The sequence below is a fragment of the Lutra lutra genome, chromosome X, assembly GCF_902655055.1.
Source record: "Lutra lutra chromosome X, mLutLut1.2, whole genome shotgun sequence".
NCBI lineage: Eukaryota > Metazoa > Chordata > Mammalia > Carnivora > Mustelidae > Lutra > Lutra lutra.
Genome location: NC_062296.1, coordinates 10,912,788 through 10,931,467, shown reverse-complemented (window position 1 = coordinate 10,931,467; position 18,680 = coordinate 10,912,788). Strand labels below are relative to the sequence as shown.

The window sequence follows — 18,680 nt, the reverse complement described above, 5'->3', positions numbered from 1 at the left end:
TTTGCCTTCCTCAAGCTCATGGGTTAGATTCTTTTTGAAGGATTCCACTGGAATGAGAGAGGTCCCGCTTCTAAAATTTTGACAGTGTCCACCAGTTAGATATTGTAAGCATCATGGATAACTGGCCTCCAGGTATTCTGGCCCAAGTTGGCCTCAGTCTTGCTCTGTTTGCTATGAAAAACTTTAGTTACTGCACAGCAGCCAGCTTCCTAAAACAGACACACTAAATTAGAGGAAGGAGTAAGTGTCTGGGTATTGATAGGTAATAAGCTGAGACCTGAACGAAGGATGCCAAGAGCAGAGCTTAAAAGTGATCTAAGATAGTAGATGTGAGATTGAAATCTCATGAGCACTGTAATATATAATATGAACCACAAATACACAGGCATGTACATGGGCAGGTATATATGTATATCTAAATTTAAGAAAATGCAGGAAAACTTTTTCTTCTTGTTTACCATTATAGGAGTACCTTTTCCCTTTAAAGTATTTAATGTATTATGCCTTTTTTAATTTTGGTTGCCAAGTGTGTTCACAGGAAAGGGATGACATTCTGTAACATGTAGATTTCTATACAACACTCTACTAATGCAGCTTAGTCTAGTCTCTAGCCTAGTAGCCTCTCCTAGAGTGAGACCCATGGTTCTTATCATTTACCAGACTTATTTACCTGGATGTCCCACTCAACTTCATCATCTACATGGCCCACCGTGATATCATCTGCCACACCCTTCTTCATGTTTACTGTAGTTCAAATTGCCACCAATTCTTTCTCCTTTATCATCAATGTCATCTGGGAGGAAAGATTTCTGCCTAGTCAGCAAAGATAAGACCTCAGAATCATTATATATTATCCTATCATTTCATAATTGCTAATTTCCTAATATTTTCTAGAACCTGTCTCCCGCTTATTTCTCACATCCACAGCTTGAATTATGTGTGTTATCATTTTCCTTTGGTTTATTTCCTTGGTGTTTCTTCCCAGCATATGTTCAGTAAATCCTTCCTGACTGAAAAGATGAATGAAAGAAGGATTGATTGAGTGAGTGACTGGGTGAATGAATGAAAGAAAAGTCACATGTTTTGATTCAAAATGTGGAATGTGAGCCCTACCTAGGCCTTTGAACTCCATGGAAGAAATTGAAAATGCTACAGATGGCTTCAGAATTCCCCTAGGAAACTATTACTGAGTTTGACATTATGGACTTCTTGTACCCAGGCCCAAGCACTGTCTTGGACTTGGGGGTGTTCTCAATATCATGATATATGATACTTCTTGCTTTGGACTCTACATACACCCATCAGTTTAACAAGGAAGAGTGCCATCTCTGCGGATTTCCATCCACCATGCAAATGTCAGCACATTGGGACAATCCTCTATCTGGTAGCAAGACAGACCAATAGTCATAGTCTAGGACACCTGCCCTCTAGTGTGTCAACAGCTCAGAATCTGGGGGAGGCAGCCTGAGCCAGGGACAATACCCAGACCTATTTCAAGGCATGTCCACACTCAGCCCTTTACCTGCCAAGTCAACAAGGTGATTAGTCCCAGGGCATTACCCCTCCAACCACCCCTGTCCTTGCAGGTGCACACTCCCTTCCCCTGATCACTAGTGTTTCTGGTCTGTCCCCACTCTCAGACATCAGTCATCACCTCCACTCACTCACATAGCCCCAGCCTCTGCAGAGGGGTTCACTGTGCACAGAGGAGACACACCCTAGCCTCCAGCAGGCACCAGGACACCTCTCAGTGCTGGGACATAGGCAAGGGTGCACTGGACCCTTGTACTCAAGAGTATTCAAGAGTGTTGCTAAGCCAGATGATGCAGGGAGCAGCTGTGCTCTTCCTGACAGAACTTAGGGTGGCCCTAAGGTAGGGGCTGGTGTCTGGCATGCTATGGAGTCACTCCTCCATTGACCTCTTTACTCAGACCACACTGAGACTTCCAGCCAGTAATGATGATTCTGACATCTCCCAAACCTATTCATGAAAGATGTCCTGTACAACCTTCACTCCCCTCTTACCACCCGGATTCCTAACCATCTCTGACAGAACAGAAGGAATTACAGTTTCTCAGAGCCCCAAAGTGCCTTGGCTTGGGACCTTTTTACTTGACTCCTCCCATCTGGAGTCTCGCTTCCTCATTCCTTTTTCTTGTTCTGTAGCTCTTGGAGGACATCTCACCATCTTCTTGATATGATTGATGCTACTGGCCTCTACCACTTTTTGGGTAGGGGTCTGTCCTGTTGATGCTAGGATCCCCACTAGTACAACAGGACCTTCCAAAGAGATGTTTGGTGAATGCAAGAGTCAGTGAGCAGGGACTTTATCTATAAAGATTTCATCTACTTTCTTGAATAGGCCAAGCAAATCCAAGTATATCTTTTTAATTTTCCAGAATGGTGGACTAGAAGGTATAAACAAACCCAAGGATAAACCATCCCTTACATTTTCACCTGTTTATTTAACCCTATATTTTACTGATCAGCTCTTTCACATTTCCAAAGAAATTTCTATTCCAATGTTACCTTGTACCAGGTCCCCCATAAGATGGGAGGTTTCCCAAATTTTTGCAAAATATTGAAACTCTTATTCTTAAACCTGAAAAACAGCAATAAATGCATTACTAATGTCATTCAAAACTTAGAGTCTTTAAGGATTAAACTTTCCATTAAAAGGGACATTTGGAAAATATCAAGAGAAAAAAAAGAGAAACTTCCAAGTCATCCATACAGAATGGGAACACAAGTTATACACCGTGTTCTCCCCAGCCTGACCCTGACTCTCCTCTACTCAGAACCAAGACTGCCCTCCTCAAACACAGAGTGATGATTCAGCCTCACTCTTCAGTTGCGATAGGAAAAGCTGTTGACCAATGCTGTGTAAGGAACATGGTAGTAGTATTATCCATGGAGCCGATTCTGGCCTGCACCCTCCCTTCCTCATCTCTTTAAACCTCCTCACACCAGCATGGGAAGGAAGTAGGGTCAGTCTCTTTGATCTTAGCCAAAAACCCCGGAACTTCCATCTTACTGGTTTCAGCATGAGCCCTGGGACCCCACAGGAATTCATAGCGTGGAGGATGGCTGTTAAGCACCTGCCAGTATTCCAGCTAATTCTCCTGCACCCAATCTGTGGTGATGAGCTTCCTGGGTTCCCCATAAATGAAATTCTCCCTCCCAGAATATACTACCATCATATTCAGGATATCCCAGATGTCTTCCTCAGGGGCACAATTGCCCTCGATGAAGATCACACCCAGGATGATTATCAGGAGACCATTTTTAGGCATGCTCTGGTTGTCGCTAAGCATCTCATCGTGAGTGAGGTCCAGTGAGTTGACAAGGACATAGGAGTGGGTGGTGGGGTCCACTTCCTTCACATCAATGCCAGAGATCACTTCCAAACACTTAGAAGCTTTCTTGAAGATCACAGGGAATTGTTTCTTATATCTTTTGACGACAACCTTCAGAATTTCTGCCTTTGTGATGGGCCGCCTCAGTTGATACTTGAGAACCATGAAATGCACCAAATCAGCCACCTTCTCATCTAGTGGGTCTCTGGGCAAATATTCATTGTCTTTTGAGGTCTTTGGGGAACCTGTATCCTCTTCTTCTTGGCTGTTGGAGACGTCTTCTGATGTGTTCCATGATGCGGAGAAGGAGCAGAAGGAGATCTGAGGACTCTGGGAAGGACTCAGTGTTGCAGCAGGCTCCTCTCCCTCCTCCTTCTCTGGGGAGACTGAGATCATAGGAGAGGAAGGCAGGGAGGAAGAGGTGGAGAGGTAAGAGAAGTTGAAAAAGCAAGAGGAAATGGAGCAAATCTCCTCCTCATCTTTAGCTATGAGAACATGTACAACTGCCAGGCACTGTATCTCACTTTGGGCCTGAAAGTCTGGCTCAGATGTGAGGCACTCTGGAGACACTCTGGAGAGTGAGGTATGACGACTCTTATTGGCAGCAGCAAGTAGAAATGTGAGCAGAATGGTGGGAGTTGGGGTACCACAGGTCTGGAGGTGAGAGGGAGAGGGTCAGCCACCTCAGCAGAAAAATGCAACTTTGGCAGCTCTGGACAAAGACTGACTTACAGGTTTCCTCTTCAGGGGTTGCTCTAGGACCCCAAAGGCCTTCTGGACTTTGGGTCACTTTGTCCCTTAAGATCGTATCAGAGGATGTGAGAAAGCTCCCCAGGTTGTAACCAACCAAGAAAGCCTAGGATTCTTGGGTTGACTGTAGGCACATGGGGTCAAGCACTGTAGGCTTCCCTCTGTTCTGGCATGGGTAGATCCCTTAGTAGACATCCAGTGTCTACACCTTGAATCCTGGCACTGAGTAGGCCCCCTCTGTTCTGCTGACCTGAGAACACGTGCTTTAGAACAAGGCCCTCACCACCCAGTTCCTGGCACTCTTCTAAGAGGAATTGAGGGGGCGCTTCAGGATACAGATGGCAAGCAGAGTGTCCTGTGTTCTAGGATGGGAGGTGCCCTCAAACCAAGATCCCCATTTCCCTGAGACCCCAAAGAGGGTTTAAAGAAGTGGAATTATCTGCCCAAAGGCCCTGCCTGGGGCTTCCTAGGACTGAAAGTAAGAATGGGTTTCTGAGAATACACTCTAGGGTGGGAGATCCCCTCTCTCCTCCCTCAGAGTCTTCTTCTTTATGTTTGGTTGGGCCTGAAACTCCTCCCTCTGCCAAGCTGAGGCTACACACCTCAGAGAGAACCTCACCAATCTCAGCGTTTCAAGATGGAAGTCCAGATACACCACATTCAGGCTTGCTGTCTGGGGCCTCACAAAGCTGAAAAGGACAGAGCAGTCCTGAGTCTCCCTCTATATGGAGTAGGAGGTCCCTTAATTCTTCCCTCTTAGTCATCAGCTTGATGCATGGTAGGGCCTGGGACTCTTTTCTCTTGTGTGCTGAGCTGGGCCCCTTCAGAATAAGATCCTTACTTCTTTGACAACCCCTCCCAGTCAGATGGAAGAGTGGAAAACACTCCCAGCACACATGGCTAAGTCTGCCTCAACATCCCACATTGAAAGCATGTTAGGACTGGGTTTTATGGGGCCCATTGTGTTCTAAGATGGCAGGTGCACTTAGTTCCCTTCAAGGTGTATGTATTTTCCCCATCTAGGCCTGAGCTCATTTTCACAAAAGTAATGATGAGTCCCTCAGGCCAAGATTTCCATGTCCATGTGATGCATGAAGAGATAAGGAGTGAATCTGCCTTATACTCCTGCCTAGAGAATCTCCAGGCTAACAGAAGGGACATGGCAGCACCTGGCAGTCCCCTGTGTTGAAAGTTTTCCTGAGACCTCTCTCAAGAGTCCTCACCTTGAATACTGGCACTGCCTGGGCCCCCTTTCCCTGCTTACCCAAGAGAGACCTCCACAGACCAAGATACTCACTTCCTTGAGACAATCGGGCAGCAGTGAGGGTCTACCACATGCTTACACCTTGTCTCAGGGCCTCTGAGAACTGTCAACATGGGCATGGTGGGGCTAAGGCCCATCACTCCTGGGTGGTGGATTCTATCAGCCCTTAATCAGAGTTCATACATTGACTCCTGGTTAAACTTGGGCCTGCTCCCTCTACTGCCCCCTCAGACCAAGGTCCTTACCTCTCCTGGATGCCCTAGGGGAAATCAGATGCTGCTGCTATGGCTACCATGTCCCAGGGCCTATTGGAGCTAACACTGGAAGGCAGGACCTGATTATGTGAGGTCGTCCTTTGTTCTACAGTAAGTACCCTCCATCATCCCTCAAGATACTAATATTCAAACCTGGCAAGGCCTTAGCCACACCACTCTCTGCTGACTTTCATGTTGCCCTCTCAGCAAAGACCTTAGCTAAGATACTACTCACTACTGATAGAAATGAGAGAACACCACATCTGGCCACCATAGGTCCAAACATGGCTGACAGCAAGTACAGGGCAAGATTTCTGTGGGGCCCCTCTATTTGCAATGGAAAGTCCCATTATACATCCTCAAGGTCACCGTATTTCCTCCTGGCAATGTCTGCATTCCTCCTTTTGCCAAGGTAAGGATGTGTGCCTCAGGCCAAGGCATTCATCTCCTTTGTCAAGGTGAGGGCTGTGAAGGAGGTTTTAGGGGAACTTCTATCCCATATGGAGGGGATCCAGGCCTTCTCTGTCCCTGATTTCACAAGAAATTGATGTCAGAATTATGAAGGTGTCTTCTGCCTGAAATCCATGCACAAGTCTTCTCTGAGATGACTCTAGAACAAGTTTCTGTGACTTTAAAGATTTCCCCTGTCTTTCCTTTAGGTCTTCTCAGAGCCCTCTATGTGAAGTTGCAGGTCCTTACCCTGCTTAATCTGATGAAGCATCATTCAGAGAGTGCCTCACATCTCTCAGTCTCCCAAAGTGGAAGACAGGAAATGTATTCAGGGACCCTCCCTAGGGCTTCCAAGACTGACTACAGGAGGAAGAAAGGTCTGTGTTACCTTCTTTGTGGTGAAAGGCCCCTTCACCCTTTCTTCAGAATCCTTACCTTTGCTGACATGACTCAGCCTGAGACCCCACTCCCAAAATGAAGTTGTGTTTCTCTGAGACTCCTGATATAAAGGTCAGGAACCAAGACGGAAATCAGGATACACTACTACAGCTAGTTACCTCTACTTAAGCATCCTAGTGCTGACAGTAAAGATAGGTGTAGATTCTGTGGGCCCCTCTGGGTTCTAGGTTGGTAAATACACTTAATTATCCTCAAAGCTTTTATGTTTACTCCAGACAGGGCCTGAACCTTCTCTCTCTGCTGGCCTGAAGATGTCTCCCTCAGGCCAAAGTTGCCTCTTTCCTGGACTCCCAAAGAGGAAGTGAAGGAGTCAGGAGCTTCTGCTTATCCCTGCCCAGGGCCTCCCAGGGCTGACAGCATGAACAGGTGTCTGTGGGTCCTCCTTTATCTGAGATGGAAAGTCCACTCAGTTCTTACACAGTCTTCTTGGTGACTTCTAGCAGGGCCTGGATTCATCACTTTTGCAACCTCAAGCCAGACCCCTCTAAACAAGTCCCTCACCCCTCTTTGATCCCCTAACTAGAAGAAGACCTATCATTCATCACCATGGCTGAAGGTGTGGAGAGCTGGATTGTGTGGGGCCTCCTCTATATGGGGTGAGGTTTTCTGCAGTCATCCTTCAGAGTCCTAATCTTGATGACTGGGGGTCTTGGGGATCCCCTATTCTTCCGAAGATTACAGTGTGATGCAGGTAAAAAGGGATTAATTTACTATGGAAAAACCTGGCAAACACTCCCTCATCTAGCTAACTCCATTAATGATGAATCATGTTGACAGTGTACACCACTGATATGATGTGACAAGAATGGCCCCTCACCTCTCTCATCTTCCTTCCAAAAACATAATCCATGCCTAATGTTGAGGAAACTATCAGATAAATCCTAATTGAGGGACATTCTACAAAATACCTGACCCATATTCCTAAAAACTGTCAAGGTTATCAAAAACAAGGAACTTTCAGAAACTGGCACTGTTAAGAGGAGTCTAAAGAGATATGGTCAGTGAAAGTAAGAGGGTGTCCTAGAGGGGATGCTAAACAGACAAAAAGAAATATGATGAAACATAAGAAAATCTGAATAACGTATGTACTTGTATAAATAATTACATTACCAGTATTGGTTCATCAGTTGTAACAAATGTACTATACTAATGCAAGATGTCAATAATGTGAGGAACTGAGATTAGGACATATGTGAAATTTCCTCACTATTGTTGCAACATTGCTGCAAATCTAAAACTATTCTAAAATGAACCTTTAAAAACTTAAAAATATGTTAGCAAACTAGATAAAGTATGTGTATGAAAAACCTGTAGTGAGGGTGCCTGGGTGGCTCAGTTGGTTAAACAACTGCCTTCAGCTCAGGTCATGATCCTGGAGTCCCAGGATCGGGACCTGCATCAGGCTCCCTGCTCATTGGGGAGTCTGCTTCTCGCTCTGACCCTCTCCCCTCTCATCCTCTCTCACTCTCATTCTCTCTCTCAAATAAATAAATAAACTCTTAAAAAAAAAAACCTATAGCAAACATCATACCTTTGGAGGGAGAGTTGAAAGCTTTTACTTTGAACTTGGGAACTAAACTAGGGTTCCTGCTATCATGGTTTCTTTTCAATACTGTAATGGAGGTAGCAGTACTGCAGTGATGCCAAGCAGAAGTAACAAAAGGGAAAGGGACCAGAAAGTAAGAAACAAACCTTTCATGATAAACAGATGATTAGACTGTATATGAGGAAAATCCAAAATGAAAAAAAAAAGAAAGCTGAGCTATTCAACCCGTAAACATATATATGTTTGCTAAGTGTAAAATCAATACACCAAAAAATGAACTTTGTTTTCTGCCAGCAACAAATGTGTGAAAATGAAAGTAAACAAAATATAACTTGCAATCTATAATACCAAAACATCAAGTATCTTAGAATATTTAACTACATAAATTAAGAACTTTATAGAAAAAAAATTTAAAATTTAAAAAGGTTGTTTAAACATATTCATAAATCCCTCTATATATTAAATAAAATACATTTACAGATTAAGGGTTTAATACTGTAAACATTTTGGTTCTCACAAAAAAGAAAATGCACATTAACTGCAGCCCCATATTTCAAAACAGGAAAGGGCTTCATATGTGAATATATGTGACATGAAACCATGGATGATTCTTAAACATAAGAGCATACACATAAATGGTCAAACTGAGTCAAGATATTCTTGAGAAAACTAGAAGGCAAGAGCAATTACTCTGCCAGCCGGTAAGAAACACAAGCAAGCTCCAGGAACAAAGTTTGTAGTTTGGGTGCAGACACCAACAAGGAGACCTATGAAACTGAATCATGAGCCCTGGAAAACAACAATGCGCATGCACACACACACACACACACACACACACACCTAATTTATGAAAAAAGTTGCAACCACAGAGCAGGAGGATAGTCTTTTAAGAAATTTTTATTTTTAATAAATAACATTGAAACAACTGAGCACCCATGTAGAAAACCAAATGCATCTGGAATCCTCCTTCACACTACACACAAAAACAGGGACACAAAGATTTGAAGACCTGCCTTAAAGCCTATAATGAACACTTTCAAATATATTTAAGAGTATCCAGGAGAACAAATGATCCTTGTATAGTCTCATTTAGAGTCAGCAGTGTGGGTCCATTAGGGCAAAGATAAGGTTTAAGGGCAGGGACTGAAGGAAACTGGGGATGAGGTAAAGTCAGTAATAGAAGGAAAGAGAGAAGGAAAGGAAATGGCAGCTCCTTCTGCCCTCTTATGTCAGCCATATATGACCTTGCTACTTTCATTAGCCCTCACTTTCAAAGAGCAAGATCTGGAAATTAGTGGCGGCTTGGGAGAATTTTCCTGGGGGCAATGATTTCTTCATTACACCTTCTACTGCAGTCAGACTCCCTGGTAAGTTCTGGAGTACTCATATCCAAGAAATATAATCTGGACAGAACTATTCCAAAAAATCATGACCCGCCGATGTTGAGTTGACTACAGACACCATGAACTGACCAGGGAGGACTTTATTGACTTAGCCTCAGTGCCATGTTGTCCACATGTGATGAGAACAAAAGCCTCCCTCTCTCCCCACATGAATGTGAGCTTCTGCTCGAGGGAGGACCTTAGGTATCTTGGCCTCTCCCCCTATTTGTTCAGGTGATAATGTCTGTCAGATTCTGTCATTTATCAGAAAGACTCTCCTGTAGACCCCCCCCTGTACTGGGGCTTAGGGCATTGAATGGAGCAAGGTTAAGGACTTTCATCTTGCTGAGGTCAAGGGTGCTCTGAGTGGAGAGAGGACAGAAAGCTGAACATAATCCTGAGCTAATTCCACAGTAGGTAAGGAGCTTCCAGTGATTACAGTGGAAAGGTCTCTTCCAGAACAGAAACAACCACATATCTGTCCCGGAATTGCCTTAGTGAAATCTCTCCAGCAACAAAATGGCATTGAAAACTCATACGTGGAAATGTGTCAATCTGACAGTTGGTTCTTGAATAAGAATGGATGTCACTCATTCATAAATGGGGTCATATGGTCAAGCTGAGGTGCCCCACAGAAGGAAGTGTGTCACCTTGGTCATGTCACCAACACATGGATAATTGCTTATATAAGAACTGTCCCCAACTCTGCTCCACATACTTCTTTTCAGCTGCTCTTACTCGTGATGGGACCCTCAGCAAAGTTCAGGAGCCCTGAGATTCCAGAAGAGGTATTCTTTGGCTTGGTCGTTGATTTCACTGAAGGTGGAGTCATCTCCAGAACCACACTCCCCAGGGCCTGCTCGCTGTTCCAGAGTTGGCATTCTTCCTCAGGTAGGGTGTCAACGCCTCAGGAGCATTTAGGCCGTCCTCACGTAAGAATGGCGTGTGAGACCTCAGCCCCTGTGACGGTGGTAAAGCTCAGATGGGAGAGCCCGCTTCCCAATGGAGACAGCTGGTGGCTGAGTTCCAGCTCTGGCCTCCACGCCCTTGGGGACGACACTCAAGGTCTTTCCTCCGAGGTGCCGGGAAGGGAGCACTTCCCCTGGAAGATGAAAGAAAAATGACGACTGTGCCTTTCCTTCCTGATCTCAGAAGGGAGACTCCTGTTCAGGAGAGATTGACCTTAATGCTTCTGTGGGAATCCTTGGGACAGTCAGGAAGCTCTCCACAGAGTGAACACAGCTGCTCTCCAAACAGCCCCTGAATGACCCTCCTTCAGAGCCTCTTCCTGCGTTTCGGGTCAGCCTCCGTGAACACTCTGGCTCTGCCAGAGTAGGTTTGCCACAGTCACCATGGATGAGGGTGTGGTGGGCGCGGGGTGGAGGGCATTCTCCGATTGCAAGGAGAAAAGTGTGGGGGGTTGGAGACGTTAGAAACTGTACATGGACAGTATCTGGCGATAATTTCTACAAACCAGATCAGGGCTCCACATTTTGGTCAGAATCAAAGATTGCGAAATTCTTATTCACACAATCGTTGCCTCTCTTTCCCTTAACCTCCATGCAACCCATCACGAGTTTCTGTCCCATCAAACTCTAAAATCCCGTCCAAATCCATTGGCTGCGGCAGGTCTCCATGGCTACCGTAGTGGGTGAAGCCCCCATCATCTCCCACCTCCACTTCAGCAAAGGTTGCCTCCCTGCTGCCTTGGCCTCCACCCTGCCCCTGGGAAATCCTTTCTCTTCTCAGCAACCAGTGATCCTTTTAAAAATCCAACCGCTGATTGATTACTATCACAGAAAGTTATACGTATTTTAACAATAAATACAGTCATAAATCTCTTATCCAAGGATCACACAAAACAGTTATATCAGCCTAAAATATTCCTGTGTGTCTCCTTCACAACTCCATAGTAACTACGGTCTTTTTTTCCTGTGCTTATGGTTGTAACTTTTCCAGAATGTCATAAGAATAGAACCATACAATACTGCCTTCTGATGTGGTTATACCATTTTTCATTATAACCAACAATGAATGAAAGTTCCTATTGCTCCACATCCTCTCCTGCACTGGGTATTTTCCTATTTTGGGGTTTTAGCCATTCTATAAAGTGTGTAATGGCATTTTTTTGTGGTTTTCCTTTGCATTTCCCTGATAGTCATTGATGTTGTGCATCTTTCATATGCATTTTTTGTAATCTGTATATATATTCTTTTAGATATAGTGTGTATTCCGTTTTCATATTTTATTGTCTTTCTGTTTCATATGTTTTAAGTGTTACATCTATGTAAGATGAATCCTTTACTATGTGGATTTACCAATATTTTCTCTCAATCTGTAGATTACATTTTTTCTATTTTTATAAAAGTGTTTTTTTAAATAACTCTGTCAACATAACATCACTTTTTATGTTGATAATGATGACCTAACACAGCATTTGTCAGTTTCTCCATTGTAAAGTTACTCCTTTTCCCCACTTTAATACTTTATTCTTTGGAAAGAACTCTCTATACATACCCCGTAATTAAATAGAGAGTTATGCTCTACTCTTTGATGAGATTATATATATATATATAATATGTATAGATATACATATGTATATATATATAATTTGGAATTCTTCTGCACAGATATGTCTATTCCCTCCAATTATGTATTTATTCAGTTATTTATTTATCTCAGGATGGACCCATGGATATGTATTTTATGCATTGGGTTATAATCTAATTTCATTTTATTTAATTCCTCAAATTGTTTCAACCAAAGCTGAATTAAATGAAGTGATATTAGATTATAATAGATTATTACAGAATGAAGAATTGAGAACTCTCTTACTTTCTGCCACTACAAAATACTCCAAGCTCATCTTGTATATTTCTTTTTTTTTTTTAAAGATTTTATTTATTTGACAGAGAGATAGCCCAAGCAGGGTGAGTGGCAGAAGGAGAGGGAGAAGCAGGCTCCCCACTGAGCAGGGAGCCAGATGTGGGACTTGATCACAGGACCCTGGGATCATGACCTGAGCCGAAAGCAGTTGCTTAACCAACTGAGCCACCCAGGTGCCCCCAACTTATATATTTCTTAACCCAGTCTTTGAGTCATCCATTTCCTCACAGAACACAGGTTTCTTTTTTTGGAGTTTGATATCAGAAACCTAAATCTGGGGGCACCTGGGTGGCTCAGTTGATTAAGCATCTGCCTTCAGCTCGGGTCATGATCCCAGCATCCTGGGATGGAGCCCTGTGTCGGGGTCCCTGATAGCAGGGGAGTCTTCTTCTCCCTCTCCCTCTCCCTCTGACCCTCCCTTGCTCCTGCTCTCTCTCTCTCTCTCTCTCTCTCTCTGTCTCTTTCTCTTCCATTCACTTTCTCTTTCAAATAAAAAAAGAAATCTTAAAAAAAAAAGAAAGAAATCTAAATCTGGGCATTAGGTATGCTCATCATTACCAAAGAGCCATTTCTTCTAGGCCCTCTCCGCTGGTAGAGCAAAAAAATTTATGTGTGTATGTAACCTGTGTATATACATATATCTATGAATACTTATTTATGTGACACTATGTGTCTCTATTAAGCTAAACATGAGTTCCTATTGATTTCTGCAACTTGAATCCATGGCTATAAGAATCATTCTAGCCTATCAACCTTTTTTTGTCCATAACATTTTAATCCAACAAATGGTGAGAAACCTGGCTCTCAACATTCACCATACATTTAATTAATTTTTTAATTATGGTATACATGTATAATGGTCTTAGAATTGCTAATAATCACATGTAATAAATAAATTATTAATAAATGCATGTAGGAAACAACTTTATTGATAACTAGAATGCAATGCTTTTTGTATAGTCCTTTGGCTTTGGTGTTACTAACTGTTCAAATATACTTATACTTAGGTCAACACCTTTCAACCCCATACCCTTAAGTTAAGTTGTCTCATACATTTGTAATACATATGTTGTTGTTGTTTTCATAATTTTCATTCTGTCTGACATCTCCCAACCTCCTATTTATTTATCTCATTATTTGTAAGCATTAATTTTTCATTCTTTATGCTGTCAAGGTCTATGGCTTTTGACAACAGGGTAAGGTGTCATGTATCCACCATTATAATTTCATACAGAATAGTTTCACCACCCCAATAAATGCCCTTTATTTAACATACTCAACCTTCCTTCCCAAGCACCTAGCAATCATTTGTCACTTTACTGTCTCTATAGTTTTCTCTTTTTCAAAAATATTATATAAATGGAATCATATCATATCTAACCTAATCAGACTGGCTACTTTGTAATAGGCATTTAGGATTTATGCATGTCTTTGCCTAAATTAATATCCCATTCCTTTTTATTGATGAATAGTATTCCATTGCATAAATGTACAACAGTTTGTTTAACCATTCACCTATTGAAGGGCATCTTGGTACCATCTAGTTTTTGGTGATTATGAATAGAGCTGCTATAAATATTCATGTGCAGATTTTTTTGTGAACATAAATTTTTAAGTCAATTACGTAAATACCTAGGAACATGAAGGCTTGACTGTGTGATAAGACTATGTTTAGCTTTGTAAGAAACACAAACTATCTTTCAAAATGGCTGTACCATTTTGCATTCCCACAACCAACCAATGAAAGTTTTAGTTACTCTGAATCCTTGCAAGCAATTGGTTTTGTCAGTGTTTTGAATTTTAGTCATTCTAATATGTATATAGTGGTGTGTCATCATTATATGAACTTGAATTCCCTAATGATAATGGTATTGAGACACCTTTTCATACACTTATTTGTTCTCTGTATATCTTCTTTGTGGTGTACATGCAGGTTTTCTACACATTTTTTTTTTAAGATTTTGTTTATTTATTTGAGAGAGAGGGCACAAATAGGGGGCGGGGTGATAAGGGGTAAAGGCAGAGGGAGAAGCAGATTCCCTGCTGAGCAGAGAACCCGATGCAGGACTTGATCTCAGAACTCTGGAATCATGACCTGAGCAAAACTCAGACGCTCAACCAACTAAGCCACCCAGGCGCCACAACATTTTTAATGATGTTGTTTTCTTTTTGTTGAATTTGGGAGTTCTATGTATACTTAAATAAAAATCCTTGATGGGCTGTGTTTTAAGAGTATTTTCTCCAGGTTAGTGACTTGTCTTCTCCTTCTCCTAACATTTTCTTTCACAAAGAAGTAGTTTTTATATTTAATGAAGTCCAACATCAATATTTTTCTCATGGCTTGTGCTTTTCATGTTGCATCTAAAAATTCAATGCCAAACACAAGGTAATATAGATTTCCTCATACGTTTCCTTCTAGAAATTTCATAGTCTTGCATTTTATATTGGGTTCTATAACTTATTTTAGGTTAATTTTTGCAAAGTGTGTAAGGTTCTAAGTTCCTCTTTTCAGATATGGATGTCTAATTGCTCAGTTGCCATTTGTTGAAAAGACTATACTTCCTCCATTGCATCTTTGTTGAAAATCAGTTGGTCATATTTTTGTGGTATATTTCTTGGCTCTATTTTGTTCTAGATCTATGCGTCTTTTCTTTCATCAATACTAAGTTATCTTTACTATGGCAGCTTTGTAGTAAGTCTTAAAATTGGATAATATGACCTTCTTTTCCTTCATTATTACATTGACTATTCTAATTATTTCCTTTGCCATGTAAACTCCAGAACCAGTTTGTCAATATCTAGGAAATAGCTTGCCAGGATTTTGATTAGAATTGTGTTGAATTTATAGGTAAATTTGGAAGAAATGACATACTAACGATATTGGGTCATCCAATCCATGATCACAGAATATGTCTCATTTATTTATTTAAAGCTGCTCTAAAATTCTTCTACAAAGAAGTTTGTAGTCTCACACATACTAATCCTGTAGATTTATTTCACTTTTAGTGCTGTTTCCAAGTTGTTTGTTTTGTTTTAGTTTAAATCCAAATGTTTATTGCTGATATGTAAGAAAGCAATTGAGTTTTTTGTAAATTAATCTTGTATCCTAGGGCCATGCTATACTGGCTTATTTCTTCCAGGAATTCTGTTTGTTTGAGAAAGTTTTTATTTCTGCTTTACTTTCAAAGGAGAATTTTGCTGGATTCTAGGATGGTGGGGCTTTTTTCTTCTCAACACTTTAAATATTTCATTCTACTGTTTTTTGCTTGCATGGTCACTGACAAAAAATTCACTATAAATGTTATCCCTATTTATTTATAGGTAAGGTTTTTTTTCTTTAGGCTTTTTTTTTTCACCATGTCTTTGTTTTTCTGCTATTTGAAAATGTTATGCACAGGGTTGTATGTGTGTGTGAGTGTGTGTGCATGTGTATATATGTGTAACATAAATACATACACAGCCACATTTGCTAACATGAGTTGCAAAGCAAGAGCTGTTTGAGTGGGGGAAAAGAGAAGCTAAATAATATAAAGAAAATGACAATACAGTACATATGAGTATGACCTCAGATAATGCATTTATGAACAAACACATTTGTAGATGTAAATACAATAAAAATATAAAAGATTAAAAAAAGAAAATATAAAATGGATTGCTTGTAAGAAATGAGGTTTTAGGTATTGTTAATTATATGAGAAGAGCACCTAATTTGAGACATTTCCCTCATTTCCATGAGAAGTAAAACAAAATATGCTTTCCTGTGACCTTTAATTATAATCCCGCATGAATTTGAGCAAACAGTTGTTCTCTAGAATGATATAAAGTAATCTTTTTCAACCTTAGACAAACTTGAGCCTTCCTTTACTTAAGAAACATCAAATAATCCATCTCAGTTGTAAATATGAATTCTTTAATCTTACAGGAAAAAAGGCTTCATATATTTTGATATTTCCTGATGAAAATGGACTTAAATGTTATTGTTCCCTTTTCTCTATTAAGTAATATTACCAGAAAATATCCAGGCTAGTATATATGCTTCCCTGAGAAAGCTTAAGTATTTGAATGCATGAAGTATCACTATCACTCAAAATGGATAATTATTATTGTCACTAGAATTAATTCTAGTCACTAAGTTTATAATCATTTGTTAACCATGTATTTCTTTTCAAAATATATATGCTAAGAACTACGCCATGTGCCAGATTCTGTTCTAAGTGCCCAGGACACAGTAGTGAAAATCTCCCAACACTTTATAATGGAGAGTGATACACTTAATTCATGAGCCAGATAATTTCAGAGTTTTAAGTATTATGAAGAAAACCAAAGTAAGTCAATAGAAGGTGAGGGTGGGGCCTGAGGGTAACATTGAACAGAGACTTGAATAATGGGGAAAAGAGCCATCTGAAGTCTGGGGGAAGAGCATTTTAGGCTCAGAGAACCAGGATAAAAACCCTGAAGCAGGAACAAGCTTGACAAGTTCAAGGAGCTATAGGAACTCTTCCATGACTAAAGAAGAGTCAGGAGGCAAGCACAGTCACTGGTAGAATGTGGAAGGAGTTTGTATAATATTGCACTTGTGATAGGAAGACCCCAGAGACCCTTGAAAGGGGAAGAGAACTAGAGAGATATATATTATAAAAAGATCTTATATTACAAATAAAGGATTTAGAGTTCTATTTTGAATTCTACATTTAGGAGTCCCTTCAAATTTTGTACCACATTCACAAAACATTTCTAATAAGATAAAATATGTGTCCTTTGAGGATGAACTTCAATTTTTAAAAATACTTTATGGTTAAGGTTATTGAATACAATTCCAGACAAGCAGAACCTAGGTCAGAGGCTCAGGCTTCTTTTGTGAAAAGTACCTGCTGGGTTGGAATTCTTTTCTTCCTGACTCTCTGTCTTGAGTGGGGATTACCCCTTAACTTCCTGGACTTGGTGATTTTTCCTGGTTCTTTATCTTGCGTGTGGTTTCACTTTCCAGTTTCTGGACTGGAAATTTTTTCCTGGCTCTTTGTGAGACCTCAGCATTCTCTCTATTTGATCGCATGAGAAATTTTCAGTTGACTGAAACCCCTTTCTTGAGCCCTTACTGGCTATACAACCCACAAATTTTCTCTACCTCCTTCTTGTTGGTATGATTTTACCAAGGAAAATGCTTGAAACTTCAACGAACTCTTTAGTAAAATGAAGATCTCTCCAATCTGGCTCCTCTAAAGCCTCCTTTCCCATCATGACCTCTGCTCTTCTTTTATCCTTTTACCACCTTCAATCTTCCCTTAAATTAAAAATACAAAGCAAAAGTGTACTAAAATTTTAGGGTAAAAATTACACTTCCTCTGTGTCTGTTCATATGATTATGTATCTCTCTGTGTGTTATGTGTATGTGATATTTTCTTACCTCTGGACAGTATTAGGAAATGATACATAAAATCCCTTAAAAGAATTCTATTCAAATTGGTTGAGAGATAAATGAGCATTTATATAAGTTACATGTTCCTGAAAATCCCCAAAATAGGAATATTAACCCAAATACTTCTCAAATTCACATGACTTGGTAAATCTTTGGCAATTAAGACTTGTTTAATATTGTTGGTTTAATGTTTTTGAAGCTATGTCTTATGAGTTATCAACATTAAGTATCATATGAACATACATTTTTATCCTATTTGGCTTACTAGCCAAATAAGCTCTTATTACATTTACTGTATGTTTAAGATTATGAAATTATAAATTCAACCCAAGGAAAAAATGTACGTGTAAAATGCAGTAAAAAGCAATTGTTTGAAAAAACTGAATTGCTCAATATCCATTACTTCATGCACAACAAAAAGAGCAGCAAAACAAAAAAATGCTTTTAACTTTATTTAGGTTTTTGCTTTTGTGCCGTTTGCCTAACATGCATGTACTCTAAAAGTAGTCAATAGAGAAGTAACTTGAGATGATAGCTAGCCTTGTGTGGTGTTATAGTATGTCTGCCTGAAAATTGTTCCCAAAATCTTTTCAGTAACTTGAAACCTTAGAGCTATGCTAAAACTAGGAACAGATATTCTTTAAATATCTAGATTATTTGTAAGTAAGACAAATACTGAAACATTAACCACCAAGCATGAGTTTAAGTTTATATACTTCTGGTATCTTATTTTTATATGGTATACAGAAACTAAGTATATTTGGGTTTATTAATAAATATATTCTCTTTGCCACAATGAAAATTTGTACCATTAGGAAGAATATACCATTGACCCTTGAACAACATAGGGGTTAAGGGATGCCAAACCCCACATAGTCAAAAATCTGCATATAATTTTTGACCCCCCCTCAAAACCT

The 18,680-nt window shown here is 40.4% G+C and overlaps 1 pseudogene; it reads right to left on the bottom strand.

The window, feature by feature from the left end:
- Positions 1-2,840: 2,840 nt before the first annotated feature.
- On the bottom strand, positions 2,841-10,293 carry LOC125092217 (melanoma-associated antigen 10-like; annotated as a pseudogene).
- Positions 10,294-18,680: the final 8,387 nt, after the last annotated feature.